General features: G+C 34.7%; 1 protein-coding gene across 2 annotated transcripts in view; it reads left to right on the top strand.

The window, feature by feature from the left end:
• The window catches only part of LOC136034916 (ras-related protein Rab-7a-like), a 31,045-nt gene continuing 24,986 nt past the window's right edge, over positions 1–6,059 (top strand). Inside the window, exon 1 of one of the 2 annotated variants that reach the window (XM_065716421.1) lies at positions 1–80. The gene's annotated coding sequence lies outside the window, so the exon portion shown is untranslated. The remainder of the gene's footprint in view (positions 81–6,059) is intronic. The other variant, XM_065716422.1, reaches the window with a different exon arrangement.

Raw genomic sequence — 6,059 nt, 5'->3', positions numbered from 1 at the left:
GCGGCAACCATGTTGATAGTACCGTAGAAAACGTTCCGAAGTACGAAGTAGGTGATTTGTGAATAGCATTATACTACCAGGTAAAAGATTCTTTAGGCTATTCTAGTTTTCTTGACAACGACAGAACGTCTAATTATTACATTTATTTTTTCTTACAAAGAACACATCATAGGCTAGCTTGTCTTTTAAGACCGGGATGTTTTTCAGCCAAACAGGGTAAATCAACTAGCCTATGTTTGCAGGCTGCTTAGGATATACAATATGTTACTGGGAAAACAAAATATCTGTGATTTTTGTTACTTTAAAAGTAGTTGATTTAACTTAATGAAACTTTCAGAAATATTTCAATTTAATTGAAATACAACCATATGGTTGTAGGCCTATTTATGAATATGTTGACTGTTTATGTATAGGATTTATTATTGATAAACAGGTAACATTGATGTTTAGTGTAACATAAAAGGCTAAGAATAGTAAGTTGTAATTTTAGTGCATGCTGAACTAGGCCTATCCAAAACACATCAGGTGCACTGGTAATGTTTTTGCAGTTCATATAATTGACTTACTATTAAAATGATTGTACCACTTGATACCTTTTTTTATGTTTTTATAAATATAGTAATTGCTTCTACTGCATTTTCAAACTTAAGCTCTTTTTGACCTAAACTAACTGTATTTTAAATAATTTTGACACTAACAAAAATTTAGCATTATTTTGTCAAAAACAATTGAGAAAATATAGTATTATTTTGTCAAAAATGACCAATAACTCATAGTTAAATTGAAATTTCATCATTTTTAAGAACTCAAAAAGTGCTAAAATTTGAATTTTTGGTAGAAGCAATTATTATATTCATATAAAACATAAAAAAGGCATCAAGTGGTATGTTCACTTTATTGGTAAGTTAATTGTATTATCTGCAAAAGTTTTACCAGTGCATCCTTGTTATCAGAATGTCATATTCAAAATATCTCAGGAACAGCTAAGGGTATTAACCTGAAATTTTCTGGATTCCTACTGCTATTGTGTCTACCTATAATTGGTACTACTTGTAACTTCAACTGTAACTATAAATACTTCGAGATGCAACTAATTTGTGACTACAACTACAACTAGCCTACTTGCAAAAGTGACTTTGTCTGACTGTAGCTGTTTCTGACTGCTACAACTGCAACTGCTTATGACTCTGACCATGAATGCCTATAACTGCTTGTGACTACAATTACATGTGAGTGCTACTACTTACAATTTTGAGTTCAATAACTTGCAATTGTGACTACTGGCTTCTACCACTGCTTTGATTACACCTACAACTGCACACACCATTGTTACTAGACTACTTTTGCTACTACTGTTACTGCAATTCAGCTAAATCAAGAGAGGTAAAGTACATTGAAGTTTTCAAATGGACTTATCTGCAGTGTCTTAGGAATGGCTTAAGCTATTAAGTTAAACAATTTAGGAAATGCTGAGGGGATGGTGAGCTAAATCAAAAGATGGTATGTCCATTGAAGTGCTTAAAAGGGCATATCTGCAATATATCAGGAACTATTGGGGGTATTAGCTAAAGCTAAGGTTGAAGGGGATGATGAAATAAATCAAAGGTGCTCTGTTCATCCAGGCTGTCAAAAGAGCATACATGCAGCAACATAAGAATGGCTAAGCGCATTTAGTTGAAACTTGTAGGGAGTGTTTAGAGGGATGTTGAACTAAATTAGAATACATCTTGTAAGCTATTATAAGCCATCTTAACAACTAACCCATGTGACTGCATAAATTTGAACCCTAGATAAATATATAACAACTGTGAGATAAAACTGTTTTTCCTTATTATTTGCATTATCCCTAATCTTGTGTTACCCTAAGTGTTAATTTAAGGGACTTACCACAGTGTTGGGTTTTATATATTTAGACTTTTAAGTCATTTAATCCATTTTCAATTCTCTTGGGATTCTTTGTTTTTACTGTTTTAATTATAGTGTTGCTGGTCTATAGTTGCAAAGTATTTGTTTTTCCAAAAAGCCGCAGATTAAGTAAACTGAGTTGTTTTTTCTACATTTGGAGAAACCTGTGCAGAAGCAAGCGATAACAAACACAAAGGCCTGTATTGGTACCAGCAGGATATCCATCCTTTAACTGCTGGGGATAGGTGATTCAAGTATCTACACTTCCAACAGGTCCAAATTCACCTCCCCCCAAGTTCTGAAAACCACATGACAAATTGACATCTGTCAGCTGAACATTATTTTTTTCTGCATTTTAAAGAAAGACAGCACTATTTTTCCCATACCATGCTGCCACCTAGCAAAATTAAGGCCACATTAAGTAGGAGATCAAAAAGGATGCATATAAGTCCAAATAAGGGATCTGATAAATATCTTGCCCATGATATTGCATTAGAAAATGATTCTCATGCCATTCTTTGTGATGGGTGTGACAAGTGGATATGTACTGAGTGTCTAGACATGCCTGAACCCGAATATCTGCTTATCACAAAAATTTCCTGACATGTAGATATTTGTATCAATTGCCCAGCATGTAAATACCCATCAACATCAGTTAACACTCAAAATCCAAGTGTTGAGAATATTGTTCAAGCTACAATAAATAGCATGAAAAATGAGATCATTGACATAATCCCATCTCAAGCAGCCTTTCAGGAAATTATTCACTCATCTTTAAAAAACTTAGAAACATCACTAAAAGCTGAGATCTCACAAACTATTGGCAACATAAAATCACAAGTATCAGCCCTAAAAACCTGGGTGTCGAAAAAATGCTTGCTCTCTGAAATGCATTCTGAAGTCCAGATGGTAGTTCTTCAAGAGACAATAAGCATCAAAGCCAATCTTACCCAGCATCTTGATAGCAAGATCCAGTGCCTCTTTTCTGTAGAAAAGGACAGGCAACATAGAGTCCTTAACATAGTTGCATATGGAGTCCCTCCACAACCCAATGACAAGCTGCTCATCAAGTCTTATCTTGATCAAAAGTATCAAACAGTTTGTGGTACTAAACTGTAGTAAGGAGCAACCCAGCTAAATAGAAACCAAAACTCTAAAAATGGAATTTTGATAACAAAAGCAACATCAAAAGAATCGCGTTTTAATGCTGATTTTAAATATATAAGTTTCATCAAGTTTAGTCTTACACATCAAAAGTTACAAGCCTGAGAAAATTTGCGTTATTTTAGAAAATAGGGGGAAACACGCCCTAAAAGTCATAGAATCTTAACGAAAATTACACCATCAGATTCATTGTATCAGAGAACCCTACTATAGAAGTTTCAAGCTCCTATCTACAAAAATGTGGAATTTTGTATTTTTTGCCAGAAGGCAGATCACAGATGCGTGTTTATTTGTTTGTTTGTTTTTTTTTTTTTTTTTTTTTCCTCCAGGGGTGATTGTATTGACCAAGACCCAGATACTGGGGAAACTTTCCATCAAGGAATTTGTCATGGGGGAAGAAAATTTTCATGAAGGGAGCACAGGATTTACTAGCATTATTTAAAAAAAAAACAATGAAAAAATAAATATGAAAAGTTTTTTCAGCTGGAAGTAAAGAGCAGCATTAAAACTTAAAACGAACAGAAATTATTACCGATATGAGGGGCTCACCTTCTCCTAATACCTCGCTCTTTATGCTAAAGTATTTTTATGTAATGTCAACTATTTATTCTATGGCTTTTGTGATTCAGGGGTCATTCTTAATGAATTGGGACAAAATCTGAGATTTAGTGTAAAGAGAGAGGTACTGATGAGGGGAGAATCCTCTCATATGTGTAATAAAAACATGAGAATAAAAAAATTTTATGTAAGCTAATTTATAAGTTATGTATATCTTTTATTAATAAAAAGATTTGTAAAAAATTAAAAGTTCTAGTTGCCTTTTTAATTAACCAAAAAATTGGAGGGCATCTAGGCTTCCTCCCCCTCTCTGTTTTTCTCAAAATCATTTGATCATAATTATGAGAAAGCCATTTAGCCAAAAAAAAAAAAAAAATATGCAAATTTCATTTTAATTATTCCTCTGTGGAGAGCCAAAATCAAAACATGCATTGATTCAAAAACGTTCAGAAATTAAATAAAAAAAAAAACAAGTTTTTTCAACTAAAAGTAAGGAGCAACATTAAAACTTAAAACGAACATAAATTACTTCATATATGAAAGGGGCTGCTTCCTCATCAACGCCTCGCTCTTTACGCTAAAGTTTTTTACTGTTTTAAATTTCTGTTCGTAATTTCTGTTTTAAACTGAGTAATTTCTTTTTGTTTTAAGTTTTAATGTAGCTCCTTACTTTCAGTTGAAAAAACGTGTTTTTTTTATTTAATAAGCTCAGAGACATTCACATCAATAATATGAGGAGACTTCCAATCCCTACTAACTCTCTGTCATCTACATGCCCTCCTCCTGTTCTTTTTACTATCCCAAGTCTGGACATCAAAAGGTCAATCATCAACTGCTCCCACAAGCTCCACAAGGATATACAATTTTCTGGTGATGTATCCAAGACAGAGAGAAACAGGAGAAAGGCCTTAGTTGAAGAGCTGACAAGAAGAAAAAGCTCAGGTGAGATTAACCTCATGATCTTCAAGAGCCAAATTGTTCCAAAAAACAACACTGCTCATTTGCGCTTGGGAAGCCCCACCCCAGCCCCCTCCAAACCAATCTGTGATAGAAACCTAGTTATGTCATCACCTCTTCATGTAAATAGTTTTGTATCTCCATTGCCTTGTTTTGTTTGTTGTTTTGATAAACTGTCAGTTGATTCTTCTTGTGAAGCTTCATCTGATCCTTTTCCAAATGATTCTCATGTCCATCTAAGTGTTTTTTTTTCTGCTGATGATGATTCAAATGTTCTATCTAATAATTTGTTTGTGTCATGTCAGAGTTCAGCAGATTCAAGTTTTTCAAGTGCCATATCTGAAGTTAACAAGGCAGTATGGAATCATGTAATAGATTCTGTCATAAAACTGAAATAGGCTTATAAGGGAAAATTAGCTTCTGACATCAAGTTAAACCCAAAATCTTTCTGGAGACATGTCTCTGCTAAAAATCCAAATTATAATGCTATTCCTGACCTTATTGACCATAGTGTACTACACTCACCTTCAATAGATAAGGCTGACCTTCTAAATTCGCAATTTGCTTTTGCCTTTACCCAAAACTCAGGTACTTCCTCACCAGATCCTCCATTGCATGAAGTGCTTTTTCCCATGCCTGATCTATCAGTAAGTGAAGTAATGATTTTCAATAGCCTTGGGAAGTTTGATGTAAATAAGTCAAAGGGACCAGATGGTGTTCATACACGCCTTCTTAAGGAGTGTTGAAAAGCTCCCAGTTACCCCCTGTACATGCTGCTCTGGTTACCTCTTCAAAATGGGGAACTACCACATGATTGGAAAACATCTTATATAACCCCAATCCATAAAAAAGGATGAAAAGACTCTGCAGAAAATTACCATCCTATAAGCATCACTTCTGCAGTTGTTAAGGTGCTTGAGGGATTTGTTAACAAAGTTCTAATTGAACATCTTCAGGTCAATAAGATCCTCTCCACATCACCTTTTGGATTCAGATCTGGTAGATATGTGGGCACTAACCTCATCCAAACATATGAATTAGTGACTACATTGCTTGATAAGGGTCTTTCTGTTGACATGTTGATGATTTCTTCTTGATCTGTCAAAAGGATTTAACAAACTGAAGGCTGAAGGTGTCAGTGAAGGTGTTGTACAGTGGATTCTGGGCTTCCTCTCTGAAAGATCACAGAGTGTCAGAGTTTTTGATTCACAAGGAACTCCTCATTTAAGTGGCGTGCCCCAAGGCACTATTCTTGGATCAACACTTTTCAACTTCTATGTCAACGATTTACCCACCCTTCTTTCAGATATTATTACCCTTTATGCTGATGACTCAAAACTAATTGGAAAAGTGGCTACTCCCTCTGACCAGCAATTAATTCAAACAGATCTTGACAGTCTAGGACAGTGGTTCTCAACCTTTTTTCCCCATGGACCCCTTTTTCCCTCTTTTTATCTTAGTGGACCCCTTCATAG

This window comes from Artemia franciscana, chromosome 13 (genome assembly GCF_032884065.1).
Source record: "Artemia franciscana chromosome 13, ASM3288406v1, whole genome shotgun sequence".
In the NCBI taxonomy this organism is placed as follows: Eukaryota; Metazoa; Arthropoda; class Branchiopoda; order Anostraca; family Artemiidae; genus Artemia; species Artemia franciscana.
The sequence above is the reverse complement of the archived record's forward strand: the minus strand, read 5'-3'. Positions and strand labels throughout refer to the sequence as shown.